Source organism: Mus caroli, chromosome X, assembly GCF_900094665.2.
Source record: "Mus caroli chromosome X, CAROLI_EIJ_v1.1, whole genome shotgun sequence".
In the NCBI taxonomy this organism is placed as follows: Eukaryota; Metazoa; Chordata; class Mammalia; order Rodentia; family Muridae; genus Mus; species Mus caroli.
In genome coordinates this window covers 6032809-6053016 of record NC_034589.1, presented here as the reverse complement: position 1 = coordinate 6053016, position 20208 = coordinate 6032809, and the positions used below count along the sequence as shown (strand labels likewise).

Here is a 20208-nt window from a genome sequence, read left to right as displayed (position 1 = left end):
GGAGAGGAGAGGAGAGGAGAGGAGAGGAGAGGAGAGGAGAGGGATTTATTCATAAGTCAAATGGCTTGGGGCTTCCTGAAAATAAAAGAAACAAGGAAGACCTTGGAGAGAGCATGGCCCCACCAATACCTTGACTTCAGGCTTCTAGCACCAGAAGCGTGAAGGAATCAATTCTATCATTTGAGGCTTGCCCAGTCTGTCTGCTGTCCTTTGTTTCAGTGGCCCCGAGAAAGGAGCGTGCAGATGCTCTAGGCAAGAATAAAGTCAAGTCCTGATTTCAGCTGACTAGGCTCAAGACCTCTGCCTAAGGGCTCTTGCTCTCTGCACTTGTCCCAGCTGAGGTTCCAGACATGGTAGAGCAGAGACAGGCTACCTCACTCCATGCCCTTGTTGAACTCCTGAGGGTCTGTCCTCTGCTCCATGTTCTTGTTGTTCTGGTTCTGGTTCTGGTTAGTTTAGGCCATGCAGTTTAGAGAGCAGCAGATCACACACGGTGATGAACAAGTAGAGGAAGGCTGTTGTCTAGGGACTGAGTCTGGCTCCTAGACCAGCAAAAGCAGCAGTGCCAAACATAGTTTTCCTTCGTTTTTACAAAAGATGTTCTGTAAGATGTGGCTTGTAGCTGTGTCCCTTCCTTCATTCTGGTTCCAAGAGTGCCTCACAAGGGTGTCCTGCTGTCACAACATTAAAATTCCTAAAGGTAGTTTTGGCAGGATACAGAGGGAGTCTCTACCTCATGTGGCAGAGAGGACAATATGGCCCAGTGGGCTACTCTTTGTCAGGGCTTCTCTACAGGGCTGCTGCTTGAGGGTCCTTACAACATGGCTACCAGCTTCCTCAGAGCAAGCAGTCACAGAAGAGCCAGCTGAAAATTACAACCCTCTTTACAAAACAAAAGTTATACACAACACATATCTGTGCACGTCTGTGGGTTAGAGCAGATTCAATGGAGTCACCCTAATTCAGAGAAGATGTCACCAACACAAAAATACCATGAGACCTGGCTCACTGGGACCGCTCACATCATCTTCTCTGTAAGTGGATCTGCTACCCATAGCTTTTGAGGAGGGAATAGAAGCATCACCCAAAGAGACTAAGGAAGGCTTTTCCCTTCCCTGGTGCATCTTCTGTGGCTCTGCACTTTTATTACCAAAAGAAAACCCAGAAGCTAAGTGCTAGTGAATATTAGGCCAGCCTGGGCTACACAGTGAGACTCTGTCTCAAAAAAAAAAAAAAAAAAAAAAAAAAGGATCTTCAAAATTCAATTGCTGAGTATTGTCCTGCACATCTGACAGTGTAAGGGACATCTGGAGGGGGCGATGAGGAACACTAGCTTAGCTGGTAAAGTACTTCTCACTCAAACACGATGACTTGAGTTCCACCCCCCAAACCCACATTAAAAAGGGAGGGGGCTGCAGAGATGGCTCCATAGTTAAAAGCATGTATGGTTTTTCCAGAGTTCCTAACCCCCACATGAGGTTGTTCACAACTTCCTGGAACTCCTAGCTCTAGAGGATTCAAAGCCTTTGGCCCTCTCAGGCATCTGCCCTCATGACCAACACATATGCACATAATTCAAAACTTTTAAATGTAATTATTTTTTAAAAGGCATGTATGGCGCAGTCGAGCTTAATCCCAGTGCCTAGGATACACAGAAGAGACCATCCCTAGGTCTCACTGACCAACCAGTCTAGCTAAATCTGTGAGCTCCAGGGTCAGTACCCCGTTTCTGTCTCAAAATATGAGGTAAAGGAGGAAACTGAGAAAGACACTTGATATCACTCTTTGGTCTACACACACACACACACACACACACACACCGCAGGCAACCCCGCCCGACCCCCTTTTGAGACAAGGATTTGCTATGTGGGCTGGTGAGATGGCTCAGTGGGTAAGAGCACCCGACTACTCTTCCAAAGGTCCAGAGTTCAAATCCCAGCAACCACATGGTGGCTAACAACCATCCGTAACGAGATCTGGCGCCCTCTTCTCCTCTTCTGGAGTGTCTGAAGACAGCTACAGTGTACCTACATATAATAAATAAATAAATTAAAAAAAAAAAAAGGATTTGCTATGTAGTCTGGGACCTGGAATTCTCTATTAGAACAGGCTAGCCTTGAATTTATAATCTACCTGTTTTGAGCTCCAAAGCACTCAGATTAAAGGTATAAACCTTCATGCCCAGTTTAGAATCATTCCCATAGCCTGTCATGGTGGTATATGCCTTTAATCCCAGCACTCCTGAGGCAGAAGCATCTGAGTTCAATGTTAACCTGGGCTACAAAGCAAGTTCCAGGGCAGCCAGGACTGACTGTTACACAGAGAAACCCTGTCTTGAAAAAACATAAACCACCAACCAACCAAACAAACAAACAAAGAAACAAAAACATTCCTATATTATTATTATTATTATCATTATTATATATCTAGGAAATGGACACAGGCAGCATGTGAGGAGATCAGAGGACAATGGCTTGTGAGAGATGATCCTTCCCTTCTACTATGTGGATCCTGGAACTCAGCTCAGGTTGTCAGCAGACAGCTGCTGACAGTTCTTGTTAAGGATACTTTCAGGATACCAGGCGGTGGTTTTGCACGCCTTTAATCCCAGTACTCCAGAGGTAGAAACAGGAGAAGGATCCCTGTGAATTCGAGGGCAGCCTGGTCTATACACACACATACACACACACACACACACACACACACACACACACACACACTCACAGAGAGAGAGAGAGAGAGAGAGAGAGAGAGAGAGAGAGAGAGAGAGAGAAACCTTACAGGGCCTGTTTTAGGGTTCACTGCTAGAGTCCTTGCCAACTGTGAACAAGGCCCTGAGGTTCTATCCCTAGTGCCCCAGAGACTACTTCCTACTTTCAAGCAGTTACATGCTAGACTTCTACTTACATTTCATTGACCAGGATGTCATGCCATAGCTACATCCAGCTACAAGGACGACTGGGAAATAGAGCCCATCTTTTCTCCAGGAAGACATGTGCCTGGCTAAAATGCTATTGCTTCCAATGTTTGGAGTTAGGATCACTATCTAGGAACTAGTGGTTTCTACTGTGGGACTCTTCCAGCTTTTAGGGAACAGGAAACACCTCCAGCCCCATGTCCACGTTTAACTCATGCCTGCCTTTTCTTCTGAGTCAGGGGCATTCTACATAGTATACATTGAATGTGGGTTCTCTTGAAGCCTGGGGGTGGAGCCATTATCGGTCTAGCCTGCGACCCTCATTCTCTGTATTCATGCCACACGCTAAGGATGAAACCGAGACGTGGAAACCAGGCCTGGGCATTTCACTAGTTTGCTTAATGTCTAGCCCTTGAACATGCAGGGGACTTTATTTGCCTCTGGACATCTGATAAGAAGCAGGCTTCAGTGACTCTGGGGGGTGTGCTCTTGAGGAAAGACCTAGAACTCCAGCAATACATACACAGACCTGCTCCCACTCCATCCTAGGGAAGTCATAGGCTGCAAACAGTCTTGTGACCATGTCCAACTAGATGGCTTCACGCCAACCGATTCTGGGGTCCTTCATGGACTCTGCGGCTAAACGGAGATGAAGGAAGTCACCAGACAGGCTTTTTTGAGAGTCGGCACTGCTGGGTAGGCAATGTTTTCTTGGAAGTTTTCTTCAAATGCTTGACTCCGCGGTTTAAGTTTTTAATTCATCAAGGGCTGGAAGAACAAAGCTGCAAAGAGAAATTGATTAACACTTGGAGCCACTGGGCACTGCCATTAAGCAAAGAGCCAAAGAGCTTTACTACAGGGTGAGGGTGGGGGTCCTTGATGCAAATAGCTTTGGCAAAGGAGGAAGTGAAAATGTGACAGAGACCAAAGAGCCTGTGTGTGTAAACATGCCTTAGCTGCTCCCAGATGCCTTGTTTTGCCTGCTGCTCCGCTTAGCTTGGCAAATGATTTTCTTGGTGTTCTGACCAGATACCTGACACCCTTCCCTTCTCCCCCCCCAAAAAAAAATTAAGAAAGGAAATTTGATTTTGTCTTCTGGTTTAGAAGACATACATAGTCTATGATGCTGGAGCAGAGGCAGCTGATGCCATTGCATGGGAGGAAGGAGGCAGGCTGCCATGAATGCAGGGACTCAGCTCACTTTTTCTTCTTTATTCAGTCCCGGACCCCTGCCCAGGGGCTGGTGCAGTCCACATTCAGGGTGAGTCTCCCTTCCTCAAACTTCTTTGGAAACCCCCTCACAGACGCACCAGGAAGTGAGTTTCAATGGTAATTCTAAATGCAGTCTAGTTAACGGTAAAGATTAACAGTAGCAGCCAACAACCACATAATTTTGTCTGTAATACTTACTCTTTGATCATTTTCTTTTCCTTTTGTTTATTTTTTTCCTTTCTTTGATTCTTGAAGATAGGCTTTCACTGTGTAACCCTGGCTGGCACTGAACTCCTGGCAATCCTCCTGCCACCTTTCCCTCCTGAGTGCTAGAATTATATCGTCATAACAGATAACAGGCTTGGTTCTCTCTCTCTCTCTCTCTCTCTCTCTCTCTCTCACACACACACACACACACACACACACACACACACGCACACATGCACCAGAGTTTTTGTTATATAGGCCACATTGGCCTGAAACTTATGACAATGCTCTGGCATCAGACTCCTGAGTACTGGGATTACAGGTGTGTGCCATCCTGTATGTGGCTTCATACTCTGTGTGTGTGTGTGTGGTTGTTGTTGTTGTTTCCATGCTGCAAACTGAACCCAGGGACTTAGAAAGCACTCTATCACTAAGCTAAATCCTCAAACTCCTTTTCTCCTATTTATTTATTTATTTATTTATTTATTTATTTATTTATTTAACATTGAAGTGAAGTATCAGCCCCTTCCTCCCAGTCCCCCCTCACACTGCCACTCTCCCCTCCCCCTCCCCCTCCCCTTCTCTTCTGAGAAAAGGGAGGACGCCCCTAGGTATTCCCCAACCCTAGTTCATGAAGTCACTACAGGACTTGAAGATAGGCTAGGTACATCCTCTCCCACTGAGGCCAGTCAAGGCTGCCCAGGATCTATAGGCAGGAAACAGATTTGGGGATGGTCCCCATTCCAGTTGATGGGGTCATGAGGGACCCATATGAAGGTCAAGCTGTACATCTGGTACATATGTATGAGGAAGCCTAGGTCCAGCCTGTGTATCTTCTTTGGTTGGTGGTTTAGACTCTGAGGGCCCCAAGGGTCCAGGTTAGTTGACTCTGTTGGTCTTCTTGTGGAGGCCTTATCCTCTTTGGGTCCCTCAGTCCACCCCCAATTCTCAAACTCATATCTCGATGAAGAGTCACAGTATAAGCAACACTTCCCAAAGTATATAATCAATGCACCTACATACATGAGTATGCACTCACATACAACAATTCTACTGTTTCCAACTGTTTCCTACAGCTCTTCCGAAATCTTTTCTATACATTCTACTGCTCAACAGGTTCACAATAATTTGTGTATAATATCATTGTGAATAACACATATTCATAAAGGACCTCATATAGGCTTAGGGCTCAGAAATAGAAAACTAAACAGGTTTCCTCCCAATAGGTGTTGTGTGTTTTCCATTAGTGAACATAGAGCCTTATATTGAAAAAGAAAAAGGTAAATGTGTAGGCAAGTGTGGTCCAAACTCTAGCTATTGTCAGATTATAGCACTATCTTAAAATACACTAGACAATCAACTTACAAGGTAGAAAGGTTTGTTTTGATTCATGATTTCAGTTCACAGTCAACTGGAACCATTGCTTTGGGGCCCATGGAAACCTAACACATCACAATGGAAATAGGTACAGAGGAGGCCTGCTCCATTCATGGAAACCAACAAAAGGAAGAAGGGAAGAAAGGAGGGAAGGAAGGCAAATTGCTTATTTTTCTATTGCTGTGATAGAAATGCCAGAACCAAAGCAACTTATAGAAGAAAGAGTTTCTTTGGGGTCAGAGTCAGTGATGGTGAAAGTGGAGGTGGCAGATGGCTGAAGCAGAAGCTGAGAGCTCAGAGCTCAAACCCCAAACAGAAAGTAGACAGGGCTAACTGGAAATGGAACAAGTCTTTTGAAACCTCAAAACCTGCCCCTAGGGACATATTCCTCTATCATCCTAATCCTCCCCCAAATAGCCACCAACTGGGGAGCACATATTCCAATGCCTAGGACTTATGGAGGACATCTCATTTAAAGCACTAGAGGGGTGGCAGTGGGGACTCTAACTGAGATGAGGTGGTTCAGAGCTGTAATCCCAGCCATGACAATATAGCAAACAAACAAACAGAAACACCACATCTTACTGGAAACATCTCTCAGCCAGAAAGTCCTCACATCATGACCTTTCTCTCGTTGGATACAGCTTGGTTCCCAATCCTAGCACACCAGAGTCCTGCCCTTCTTGCTAGTTACTGGAGGAGGAAGTAGTGGCTTTGGACTCAGCATCCTTCCTTCTAGGCATGGCTTGACTCTGCAGAGCAGTCTTAGTTGAGGCAAAGGCCTCAGGCTCCTGGAGCCCAGCCTTAGGATATCCTAAGTGTCACCTAGCCACAGGGAAAAGTTCCCAGAAGGACAGGCCTCTGCTGGCCTTTCTTTGAGGCAGTTTTCCTTCTCTACTGAGCAGTGCAGCTTAGTCATCTGTCTCCCCTGAAATCTTGGACTGGAAGACAGCTGGACAGTGCTGACTCCCTGAGGGCAGGGTTCCAGGCCGGGAAAATGGCTCCAGAGATTGCCTAAAGCACCAGGGGAAATGGCAATGCTGATCTTCTCTCGGGTCTGTGACTGGCAGGAGATGGTCACCTGGCTCCTGTACAGCAGGCCCAGATCCCTCCAAGCCACCTTGGGAATAGTCTAGGCAGAGGTCAAAGAGAAGCTATAGTTAGTTTAGCACACCCTTTGTTTACGCTCCATAATGCCCCACCCCAAAAAGGCCAAATGACCTTTTTGACAATGACCCTCTTTGGGGCATCCTCTCCAGGTTCAGAGGATGTACTCTGGCTCTCTAGGTTCCAATAATCCACCCTTTTGAGTGGTAAGGTCTTGACCTTGGCCTGTCTAGGACACTTGTTTTACACACACACACACACACACACACACACACGCGCATGTGTGTGTATCTATATATATCTATATCTATATCTATATCTATACCTATACCTATACCTATACCTATATCTATATCTATATCTATATCTAATCTCTGTATCTGTATCTGTATCTATATCTATATATTAATGACTTTATCACCTATGATCCCAGTAGGCTTGGAGAGTAGACACCTTACCATCATCTTTGCCACTATGCCTCTGAATCCTAGCACTGCTCATGGAACCTACAAAGGACTCCTACGTTCCTTTGTCCTCTCTGATCATGGCAGCCTGATTATGGCTGCCTGAGTCTTGCCAGATGAACTGTGTCCTGCTCTGGAACACAATAGGTCTTTCATTCCCTTGCTATTCCAGGAATCAATATCCTCAGGTCAGAGATAGAAGTACTCATTAACAGGTAGGCACAGCGCAGTCAAAAGGAGCCAGAAGCCAGGCCTCATGGTATAGGCCTGGAATTCCAACTATTTCGGAGGCCAAAACTGGGGGGTTGAAGTTTAAAGATCAGCCTAGACTACTGAGTTCAAGGCCAGGCCAGCCTGGGCAACAAAGTCTGAGGGGGGATGGGTAACACCTGACCAAGGATGCCACCAATAGATGTTTTGGAAAGAGGAAAACCCACAGGCTTCAACCCTAGACAAAAAGCTACAGGCAAGTAAGGAATGCTGGGAACAGGAGAAAGAGTCTTCCTTGGTTATCCAACACCAAGTGGTCAGCCTTGAATTCATGTATATAAACACGCACACATGCACGCATATATATGTAACATTCTATCAACTGAGCAGGCTGTGTTTCTAGATTTAGGGATGCACATACACATATATAACAATTTTAAAAAGACCATAGCTTTGAGAGAGAAAGTACATGGGAGGGGTTGAAGGGAGAAAAGGGAAATGGATATCTGTCTATCTATCTATCTATCTATCTATCTATCTATCTATCTATCTATCTATTTATCTATCTATCGATCTATGTATCTATCATCCTGCAGAAATTAGAAATACAATATACCTCAAAATAATAAAGCTCTATATGAAAAATAAGTTAAGGACTAGAGAGATGGCTCAGTGGTTAAAAGCACTGACTGTTCTTCCAGAGGTCCTAAGTTCGATTCCCAGCAACCACATGGCGGCTCACAACCATCCGTAAAGGGATCCAATTCCCTCTTCTGGTGTGTCTGAGGACAGTGACAGTATACTCATATAAATAAAATAAATAATTCTTTTTTTAAAAAAGAAAAATAAATTAAAATTTAAAACAAAATAAGAAAGAGTATTATGAAAAATTAAAACGTTTGAAAGAACTGGAGGCTAAGAATAATGTTGTCAGTGGAAAGGCATTTGCCTCACATACAGAAAGTGTGCCCTGCATTCAGTCACAAAAAAACACACATTAAAAGCGGGGCAGAGTCGGGCGTGGTGGCGCACGCCTTTAATCCCAGCACTCAGGAGGCAGAGGCAGGCAGATTTCTGAGTTCGAGGCCAGCCTGGTCTACAAAGTGGGGGCCAGGACAGCCCGGGGTAATAAAAAAAAACCCCCTGTCTAAAAAAAAAAAAAAAAAAAAAAAAAAAAAAGGGAGCAGAAGCACCATTATCATAGGCCTTTATCCTGAAACAAAGCAGAATAAAGTGAGGAGGACACACCAGCTGTAAGGAGGCAAATGATGGTCCTCCAGATGGCATCCTGGTCTTTTCTGCTACCTTCAGAGCTTGATCTCTTTGAGAACCTGTGCTGGAAAAGCTGAGCTGCAAAGAGAATGGAGTAGGCCTTAGTCCCAAGACTCACCTGTCCTCCTGAAGTTGCCTGTGGGCCTTGCCTGAGGAAGTTGCTCCAAGCTCTGGCTGATCTCTGGTCCTGCTCAGCACCTGTGGTGCAGGCCGGAGCTGCAGGGCCTGCAGCCCTGGGGAAGCCCTCAGGCATTCCAAGAGAGGAGAAAGGGGAACGCAGAGCTGGGCATTGGCAAATATGAGGCTATTTGTGGGTGTTTGAGACAGGGTCTTATTTTGTAGCCCAGGCTTGCCTGAAACTTGCTACATAACCTAGGCTGGCCTGAAACCTGTGGCGATTCACCTACGTGAGTCTCCAGAGTGCTGGGATTCCAGGCGTGTGCTACCACACCAATTTCTTTTACCCTGATGACCTCCCATTTCTCCCTGAACACGTGGTTTGCCAAAATAAAGTCCTCATTTTTCAGTAAGATAGAGCCAAATGATAGTGGTTTGGGCAAATAAGTTATGTAATTATCTGAGATAGCATGCAGAGAGAGCCCAGGGTTCCATGCCAGCACTAAAAGGGGTGGGAGCTGAACCAGTTGAGCACAATTGGTCATGAATGTCCCTTGAGAGAGCAGTTTGCCCTTCACTGGTCGTCCCTGCTGGCTGGAACTGGGTACTGGAAGCTGGGGTTCCAGCAAAGGGGAGATTGCGTGTTTGCACAGCGCAGAGTGACATCTCACACCCATCTTGGAGCCAGAACCACAGTGCGACTACAGCCAAGGACACCTGAGGGCAGTTTCCTGGCATTGTCAACCACAGAGAAGTGGAGTTGTGCACACTCCTCCCTGCCCCCGAGATGCACCAAAGTGGCTGTGAGGCAAGGGGACCAGGGCACATCCAACAGACGAGAGAGCAAGGCAGACCTGAGAGGTCAATGACAATTGGAGACAAAAGAGAGACTTGGTCTACAAGTGGCCTCGGCACTGTTTACAAGTCTGCCTATGGTTCCAGAAACCCCCTTCCTCCACGTCTGTTTCACTCTCCTCTTAAAATTGAGCATGGCAGCATAACAAGGTGCCTCATGTCTCTAATATTCATATTTGGGAGGCTAGTGCAGAAGAATATGCTAAGTTTGATGCCACCCTGGGCTACATAGCAAGAAACTCATAAACAAGATACATATGTATAGTAGCAAAAGATAAAATTGACTGGAGGAAGAAAGAAGTTGATCAAACCCTAAAAACAATAATGTGGTGCTTTAAATATGTTTGGCCTATAGTGGGTGGTGCTATTAGGAGGTGTGGCCTTGTGGGAGGAAGTGTGTCACTGTGGGGGATGGGCTTTAAAGCTCCAACCAGTGAGGAAAAGTCAGTCTCCTGTTTGTCTTTGGAACAAGATGTAGAACTCTCAGCTCCTCCAGCACCAGGCCTGCCTGGACACTGCCATGCTTCCCGCCATGATGATAATGGGCTGAACCTCTGAACCTGGAAGCCAGCCCCAACTAAATGTTGTCCTTTATAAGGGTTGCCTTGGTCATGGTGTCTCTTCACAGCAATGAAACTCCAACTAAGACAAATACCAACAGCAAATTAAGCAGGTCTTTCTGACCACCTTGGCAGAAAGAATAGATGAAAGGCATACTATTTGGTTTCCGAGGACTGGGAACATAAAAAGCAAATTGACTTCCCCTGCTGTCCCCCACTTGCCAATAGAACCCAGCTGCCATGCTATGCTATAAAGAAGTCTGGGCCACAGGCAGAGGCCATTAGCTCCAACCGAAAGCTCCAGATGAAGTTACTAGTGGCAGCATTATCTGCTGACATAAACACCCCGTAGATGATCCTAGCCACTGTCCTTCAAGCGACCCTAGCCGACACCAAGTAGAACAGAGGTATCTGCCCCTGATAGGCCCTAGTCATATCGCAGGCTTTATGGGGGAGAAAAAGAAATATTTTGCCCTTTTCAATCTGCTAATTGGAGGGATTAGGCACGCAGCTGGAGCCCTGGTGGATGGGCTGAGGTCATTGCATACCAGCATGAACGTGGGAACTGTCCTTAAGCTGGGACTAGGGAATGAGCTTAGTTACCTCAGGAGAAAGGACAGAGTAGTGGGGGTGAGAGAGAGTCACCCTGAAAGGCACTCCCGTAATAGTGCCAATGCCTAAGATGGGTAGGGGTGACTTCCTTGCCTTTCCCACCACCAGTGGAAATAGGGCTTAAGATCCAAGATCATTCCAGTCTGGGAAAAGCAAGAGCCCTGATCTTTGCATGCCAAATTGTGACCAAGAAAAAGTGACTATCCCCTGTAGACTTTGGGGCTTCAATTCAGCTGGGACTCCAGTCCCCTAGCTAGAACTAAGTTGACACACTAGAGCTACATCAGTGTCCTCCAGCACTACCAATAAGAAGTTGTGGTTTTGCAGCTAAGAACCCTGGCCCCTGCAACCAAGCACTTTATAACGCCATTCATCTATTGCCCCTAGGCCATGTGAAGCTTCTGACAGTTGAAGGGAAAGTACCCGCCTGAGTCAAGGCCTGATCCACACAGACAGCCCCCACCCCCACATCCTTCACAGCAGTGGCCACACTGCAGGGACAGAGCCATCACTGGCTTGCCCCAGATGTGGTAGACAGAAATTGTACAAAGGGCCTACTGAGCCTTTTCTGCATGATCTTGCTGTAGCTGCCCAAGTTGTTTCCACAGCCTCTTCTTGGAAGCTTCTTAGAGAGTCACATTACTGGTCAAGTAGCTTACAAATAATCGCAGTAAAAAGTGACAAGATGGACCAGATGTACCCAGATTTCCAACTCCCAGACACATTTGATGATTCTACAATTTGAGGAAAGTGATTTTTTTTTTACTTGTGGTTTTTCGAGACAGGGTTTCTCCAGACAGAGCCTTGGGTGTCCTGAAACTCACTCTGTAGACTGGGCTGGCCTTGAACTCACAAAGGTCCTCCTGCCTCTGTCTCCTGAGTGCTGGAATTAAAGGTGTGCACCACCACTACCCAGCTCAAAGGTGATTTTTTAAAAAAAAGTTTTGTGTGTAGGCAATGTGTTCGTCTCTGTAGAGTGTCTTCCATTACCATCCTTCCTCTGAGGTGGTGTCTCTCCCTAAACCTGGGGCTCTCTCAGCTGGGTTGAAAGCCAGAAAGCCCCCCATGGTCCTCTTGTCTCCAAACCCCTCAGAGCTGGGGTTACAGTCTTTTGGTTTTCAGAGACTCCTAGCTTCTTACATGGATTTTAAGATCAACTGTCTGTGTTAGTTCTGTAAACATTAAGACCAACATCTACATTTGTTACTTTTCTGTTGCTTTGATAAAATGCCATTACCAAGGGAACTTACAGAAGGAAGAGGTTATTTGGGTTGCTGTTTCAAAGGGATAAGGCTCCATCATGAGGGGACGGCATGGTAGCAAGCAGATGTGTCTTCTAGAGCCTCAAAGGGATCACACCTCACCTGCAAATAGGATGTACAAAGAAAGGGAGTGTCTTAGTTAGGGTTTTATTTCTGTGAATAGACACCATGACCAAGGCAATACTTATAAAGGACAACATTTAATACGGGCTGGCTTACAATTTCAGAGGTTCAGTCCATTGTCATCATGGTGGGAGTAGGGCAGTGTGCAGGTGCAGAAGAAGAAGCTAAGAGTGCTCCATCTTGATTAGCAGGCAGCAGGAAGACTGTGTGCCACACTGGGTGTAGTTTGGGCATATGAGACCTCAAAGCCTGCCTCCACAGTGACATACTTCCTTGTGGCCTTGGGGCCACACCTTCTAATAGTGCCACTCCCTATGGCCAAGCATTCAAACACATGAATCTCTGGGGACAATTCATGGTTTGGCCATTCAAACCACCACAGGGAGGAAGGGAGAGAGGAAGGGAAAGCAAGAGGGGGAGGAGGGAGAAAAGTGGGTAAAGCTATATAATTTCAAAGTCCTCCCTCAGAGACTTACTTCCTCCAGCAAGGCCACACCTTCTAGTCCTCCAAATCCACCAACTGTGGATGAAATATTCATATGCCTGAATTTATTGGTGACATTTCTCATAAAACCATAATATTCTACTTCCTGGCCTCCATAGTCTTGTGGCCACATCATAATGCAAAATGCACTCAGTTTCACTTCAAAAGTCCCTTAACCTTTCATAGTCTAAACAAGGTCTTCCTGAATGAAGGTCTTCATTCTTTTGCTAAATGCATATGAGGGCAGATGCCCAAGGGTATGGGAGGCTGGAGGGGATAGATCGTCCTGAGGCTGGAGTTATAGGCAACTGTAATCTGCTTAACCTGGCTATTGACAATTTAACTCAGGTCCTTTGTAAGGGCAATGTGCACTGCTGACCACTGAGCCATTTGTCCAGCCTTGGAACAAGAGCTATTTTAACTGTGGAGCCATAGCTTGAGCCCTGGGAAGGCATTCTTACCTTAACTATCCCTATTACAGTCTATAGCTAATGTTTTCACAAGGGGAAGTCTTTCCTTTGATACACCTGAAGCAATGATTCCATCCCAGGTATCTTTAGAACTCCTTGGCTTACTCCACGTGCAAGCTGAACAATCCTGTATTTTCTTCTCCTGTAACAAATGAGGTGACTAGTCTCAGGAATAACACATGGTTGCCATTAATGCTCATGCTGTTTGAGGTTTGATATAAATCCACATTTTCTCCATTGAACCCCCCCCCCCCATAGTAAAAANAACTATACAACACGAGAGCAATTACACGGCTTAACTTTCCATATCTGTCATGCAATGATTAAACTTGGAAAATAATACGACCACTTAGGTTTCTTTCTAGAAGGGCCGGAAGAAAAGGAAATGTAATGTGATGATTGCTTTCAAAATGCCCTAAACTACCAGGAAAAGAAGTTGGACATTTCTGAATGAAACCAGAATGAAAGACAAGAATTGGAGTTTAGCATCTGATAGCCCACCTGTGTCCGGGATAACCCAACAACTAGGCATCCATGGCACTGAGAGGCAAGGAATTAGCTCTAGATAGATAGGGTAGTGAGATGGAAACTTCTAGTCTCTTTGGAAAGTGAGTTATGTCAAATGATGTTTTGCTGGGAGCACATAGGTGAAAGGATGTCTTGCTACAGCAAACACGTGAAAGACTTTTCCTAAAGCAGGCACAGGTGAAAGGATGTGTGGATATAGCAGACACGTGAAAGGACTCTTGATGAAGGAGTATAAACATGACCCCACAGACAGTGGGGGATGAGCACTGAGCCTCAGTTTGGTTTGCTCCACCTTGCTATTCTTTGCTAAAGACATGCATGTATTGATTTGCCTTACGTAGCATTGTTGAGCTCAATTTGTGATAACACCACCATTGAGAGAAACTCGCCCAAGAACTGCTCCTGAGGTTCCTGCAGCAGCTTGCAGCTTCTGCGACCTCGCCTCAGGCCAGTTGGTGAGCCTGGTGGTTTCTTCAGGATTGAACTACAGCTGCCTGGTGTCTGGGTGCTGAAATGACTGGACTGTAGTTGCTGGTTCATGCCTGGTGTCTGCCTGCTTAGAGGACTGCTCTGCAGCTGCTGAATCATAGTTGGTGTTTGCTACGGGACTGAACTGCTGCCCAAGAAGATCCAGCTTGCCCTCAAAGAACTATTGCTGAACAGGTCCACTTCCCCCAGATCCTAATAACTTTCTTCTTTCACTGCCTCTGCTGTGTGGTGGGCTTGAGGAGAGGTTGAACCCTTATAAAAAGTAGCTTGCAAAAACTTTATGCCTACAAGTTGGCAACATGCCTTTAATCCCAGCACTCAGGAGGCAGAGGCAGGCAGATCTCTGAGTTTAAGGCCAGCCTTAGGTTGTTCCAAGACAGTCAGGGCTATGCAGAAAAACCTGTCTCAAAATACAAAACAAAACAAAAACAAAAACTTAACTCCTGAGAGTGTCTCCCAACCTTGTTTTATGGTGCTGGAGATGGACTCAGCTCCAGAGAATTCTGGGGATGGAGCCTGAAATGCTCCATTAAACAAGTCTACACTGAGCTACAACCCCAGCTCAGGAAGTTCTTTAAATGAGAATCTAGGTGCCTCTGACAATCTTCTCATAGGGAAAATTTTCAGCACCTTTGTCTAGCAAGATGGCTCAATGGATAAAGGAGCCACCCTGAAAGCCTGAGCACCTGACTTTGGTACCAAAGCAAAGTTGTCCTCTGTTGTCCTCTGACCTCTATAGGTGTGATGTAGCATTGTGGCATGCATGCCCATACACATATCATTCTCTCTCTCTCTCTCTCTCTCTCTCTCTCTCTCTCTCTCTCACACACACACACACACACACACATACACATACACACACACAGAGAGACAGAGAGACTATCTATCTAATATGTTTAAGTATTTAAAGAATTGCTAGGTTGATTTATCTGTTTAATTTTTTTGAAATGGTAAAAAAAAAATGTACTGTATTACAAGAGCCAGAAATCCGCAATAAAACATTACATACTGGTTAGAGGGTGGATAGGACCTAAAAATCCAGGGTAGATCTTGACCCAGCAACATTATAAAAGCTCTACTATCCTAACAGTACCCTGCTTCACTGTTCTGCCTTCCAAGGGAGCTCCAGCACACAGTTAACATTTTCTGGAACCAAAGAGATGGCTCAGTGAGTAAGGGTGTTTGCCACTTCAGACCCACATGGTTGAAGGAGAGAACCAACTCCTACAAGTTGCCCTCTGACATCCACTGACATGCCTTGTACTTGTATGCTGATAAATACACACATACACACAAGAAATAAATGTATTAAAAATGATATAAACAACTTTCTGCCTCAGGTAATGGCTTCTCCCTGGTGTTTCCTGGAGACCCATTTCCAATTATACTGAACTTAAAGAACTATTCTTCTTATAGCTAAATAAATGGCTGGCATGATGTTTCTATTGGACAATGTTGCCTTAGATTTTATAGCAAACTATATCCTATGTGCCAAACCTAGCCAGCTGCCTGTTTTTTTGTAAATAAAGTTTTATTGACATATGCCCACACCCATTCTTTTCTATATTAGCTATGGGTGCTTTTATTCTACATTGGGAAATCAGTTGCAACAGGAAAGGAAACAAACTTCAAAACCTAAAATATTTATTCTCTAACTCTTACAGAAAATTTACCAATTTCTGATAGGTATTATGGTCTCTAGAAATGTTTCTAGGAGTCTGTGAGATGGCTGTCAGGCAAAAGCACTTGCTGCTGAGCCTGACAGCTCAAATTTGATCTGGGGAAATCTAAATGGTAGATGGAGACAACCAACTCCTTCAAATTGTGTCTGACCCCCCCACACACATACACACAAATTAAAAACAAACAAAAAAAGTAAGAAAAGAAAAACTCAGGCTGGAGAGATGGGTCAGCATTTAAGAGCACTGGCTGCTCTTCCAGAGGTCCTGAGTTCAAATCCCAGCAACCACATGGTGGCTCACAACCATCTGTAATGAGATCTGATGTCCTCTTCTGGTGTGTCTGAAGACAGCTACAGTGAACTTACATTAAACAAACAAACAAACAAATATTTTTGAAAAAAAGAAAGGAAGAAAAGAAAAAAAATCAGCCAGGCGTGGTGGTGCATACCTTTAATCCTAGTACTTGGGAGGCAGAAACAGGCAGATTTCTGAGTTTGAGGGCAGCCTGGTATACACAGTGAGTTCCAGGACAGCCAGGGCTACACAGAGAAACCCTGTCTCAAAACAAACAAACAAACAAACAAACAAACAAATGAAACGAAACAAAACGAAAAACTCACTTTATAGACAAGGCTGACCTCAGATTCAGAGATCAACCTGCCTCTGCTTCCCGAGTGGTGGAATTAAAAGCATGCATCACCACTCCCCAGCTAAGAAAAGAAAGCCATTTCTAAGCTGAAAACTTATCCCTGGCTTTTGGGAGGAGGTAGAAGGTTGGGCTATATTTTAGAATATATGAAAAATACGCTTAGCAAGAAATAATGTATGTGGCACATTATATGTGACAAGAATGTGTGTATATAATTTCTATAGAAAATAATGAGGCTAGCAACTGGTTAAAGATGCTTACCATGTAAGCCTAGGGAGCCTTGCATTCCATCTGGCACTCATGTAAACATGAATGGAGAGAACCAACTCTACAGGGTTGTCCCCTGACCTCCTCCTGTGGTCCACTGCATGCATATAAATATGTATATATATTATAAAACAGAAGGTGGCCAGGCCGTGGCAGTACACAACCTTTAATCCCAGCAGTTAGAAGCAGAGTCAGTTGGATCTCTGTGAGCTGGAGACCATTCTGTTCTCTACAGAGTGAGTTCCAGACTAGCCAGAAATGTTACACAGAGATACTCTGTGTCGAAAACCCAAAATGAAATAAAATAAGATAAAAGAGAGAAGGTGGAAACTAGCTTAACCTTCCAAATAAAGAAAACAATGTATTCTCAATTAAAAGTGATACAATGCAGCTACTAGGTTATTCTCCCCAGAACAACATCATCATGCCACTTCTGATAACCACTGCCTGCCTGAAACAAGCCCAGCCAAGAGGGCTCTGATGGGGCTGGAAGTACACACACACACACACACACACACACACACTGCTACCTCATTATATAGTCACATATAACTTAAGCTACCTGAGACTGGAGACATGGCAGTGGGAACACTTTCAGCACAAGCGTGAGGACCAGAGTGAATCCCCAGCACCCTGTGACCCCAGTTTTGGAGTTGTACACAGAGATAGGAGGCTCAGTGGGGCTTTCTGGGTCCCAGCCTACCTGAAAAAACAGTGAGCTCCAAGTGCAACGAAAGATGCTATCTCAAGGGGACAAGGCAGAAAATGACAAAACACCAACTGTCCTTCTCTGGCCTCTAAATACATGTGCGTAGGAACATGCATTTATACATACATGAATATACTACACGATAAACAATAAGCAAGTGAACAAATAAAATTTAAGCCATTGAGTTTTTCCTAGACAGAATATATATCCTAGGTCTACCTACATAGAGACCTTTCCTTTTTTTTCTGGGTATCAAAGAAAATATAAAGGTTCTGGCCACCAAATCCCTGGAACCCACATAGTAGGAGAGAAAAAAAATGTCCTCTGATCTCCACATGTGCATGGTGGCACATACATGCTTCCCTCCCCCCCCCCCACACACACACCAAAAAGAAGTAGGGGCTGGAAAGATGGCTCAGCAAATAAGAACTCACATTGCTTTTCCAGAGGGCCTGAGCACCCGTGTCAGGGAGCTCACAACTCTAACCCCAGAGATTGGATGCCTCTGGCCTCTGAAGGCACCCAAACACACATGGCAAGGCACCCAAACTCACAGCGGCATGCACACATACACATTATCTTAAAAATTAAATCCTGAAAAATGTTTTGTGTTTTAAAGAACTTTCTAGGCCAGGTATGGATGGCATGCAAGTATAATCCCAGCACTCTGGAAGCAGAGATAGGCCTGTCTACACAACAAATTCCCAGGCCATCTGGGACTATATAGGGAAACCTTATCTCAAAAAAAAATTTTTTTTTCTTTTTGATGAAAAAACAGTAAGTTTACTGAGTGTACACGGGGGCATATCAGGTATGGCAGTATTGGAAGGACCACCTACCCTTTACCAGAAGGTCGAAGATCTCATCCTGGGCTCGTGTTGTTCTGTTTTGTTTTTTTCCTTTCTCTCTCTCTCTCTCTCTCTCTCTCTCTCTCTCTCTCTCTCTCTCTCTCTCTCTCCCTCTTTTGCTTTGTTTTTGTTTTTCAAGACAGGGTCTCACTGCATAGTCTTGGATGTCCTGAAACTCACTCTGCAGAGCAGGCTGGACTTGAACTTAAAGAGATCTGCTTGCCTCTGCCTCCCAAGTACTTGGATGAAAGGCGCGTACCACCACACCAGGCTCATTCTGTTTTTGTTTGTTTGTTTGTTTGTTTGTTTGTTTGTTTCTAAATTGTACTCTCTGTTGCTTTAAAACAAATTCTGTCTGTCAGAGCACTGAAGTCAGAAGCAGACTCCCAGGTGGTATGGCCTCTGCTCCACTTCCGGTTGCCAACAGAGAGGAGTGGACTGGCAGAAGGGCTGGCATGCCTGGGGGCTGACATCCCAAGTGGAGACCTCAGCAGGGTCTCTAAAACAGAACGGCCTGGGGGGTCCTCACAGAAGGACAGCCTCAGACATGCTAACCAGGACTCCAAAGATGTTGTTCCTACCAAGAAAGAAGGGGTGATGTGTGGTCACCTCAGCACATCAAGCCAGAAGCAGCCGCCAGGATAGACGTGCTTCTCATGGTCCTGTGCCACAAGACCAACATCTTCATGGACGCCAAGGAGTCGAGCACCGTGTTCAAGCCGAAGCACATGGTCAAAGACATCCCCAAGCAGCGGCTGTATAAGGACACCAGCTCCTTGATGCTAGAAAAACTCCGGGCAAGTGTGGCTTCACTGGCTAGACAACACGATCATAGAGCTGCCACTGTGGGCCTGGCCTATGAAACCCTGTGTATGTAGTAAGGCTTTCTTCAACCCTCCAGAGCTTCCAGATGTGATGAAACCACAGTATTCTGGAGGCAGTACTAATGAATAAGCTGTGCGGTGAGGGCCCCATTCCTCCAATAAAAAAAAAAAAAAAGATTTGGCTGTCAGAAAAAAAAAAAAAGAAAGAAAAGAAAAGAAGAGAAAAGAAAAGAAAGCGAAGGAGAGCAGAGGCTCATTCACCTCTTCTGCCTGAGCTGTGCGAGTACTGTGCACCAAAGGCACAAGCAGGAGCTGGGAGGTGGCGCACTTGCCATTCTTTCAGAGGACCTGAGTTCAATTCCTGCACCTACAGGCAAGCTTGCAACTATTTGTAACCCCAGTTCCAAAGATTCCAATGCCTTCTCCTGGGTGGTGGTGGGGGGGGGGGACAGTAATACACATATGCATGCAGACAAAACCTCACAAAGATAAAATAGCAAGCACATAAAATTAAAACGAATACATCTTTAAAAACAAGCACAGATAGATGAGCCTCTGGAGTAGAGCTGATGAACACCTTTGGACAATACAATATTTTGTTTCTAGTAGCCGTGCTCTTTCTAAGATCAAGGCCAACTGTGTCTGTGAGTGAGTGTGGAGAAAAGACCCAGCCAGGTATTTGGTTCCCTGTGACACTTTGAAGACTCGGGATTTTATAATCATTCTCTAGGTGTCAAAAACTATTTGAGAGCTGGAAGTCTAGCTTGATCATGGAGTACTTGGCTAGTGTATACTAGCAAGAGGTTCCAGGGACACCTGCAACGCCCCAAACAAGAAAATGACTGTAGGCCTGGGTGTGGAGGCGCATGCCTTTAGTACCAGTGCTTGGGAGGCAGAGGCAGAGGCAGAGGCAGAGGCAGAGGCAGAGGCAGAGGCAGAGGCAGAGGCAGAGGCAGAGGCAGA

At 45.3% G+C, this 20208-nt stretch overlaps 1 pseudogene; it reads left to right on the top strand.

Moving 5' to 3' along the window:
• LOC110287069 overlaps nt 1-19387 on the top strand; it is a 173886-nt pseudogene extending 154499 nt beyond the window's left edge.
• Nucleotides 19388-20208: the final 821 nt, after the last annotated feature.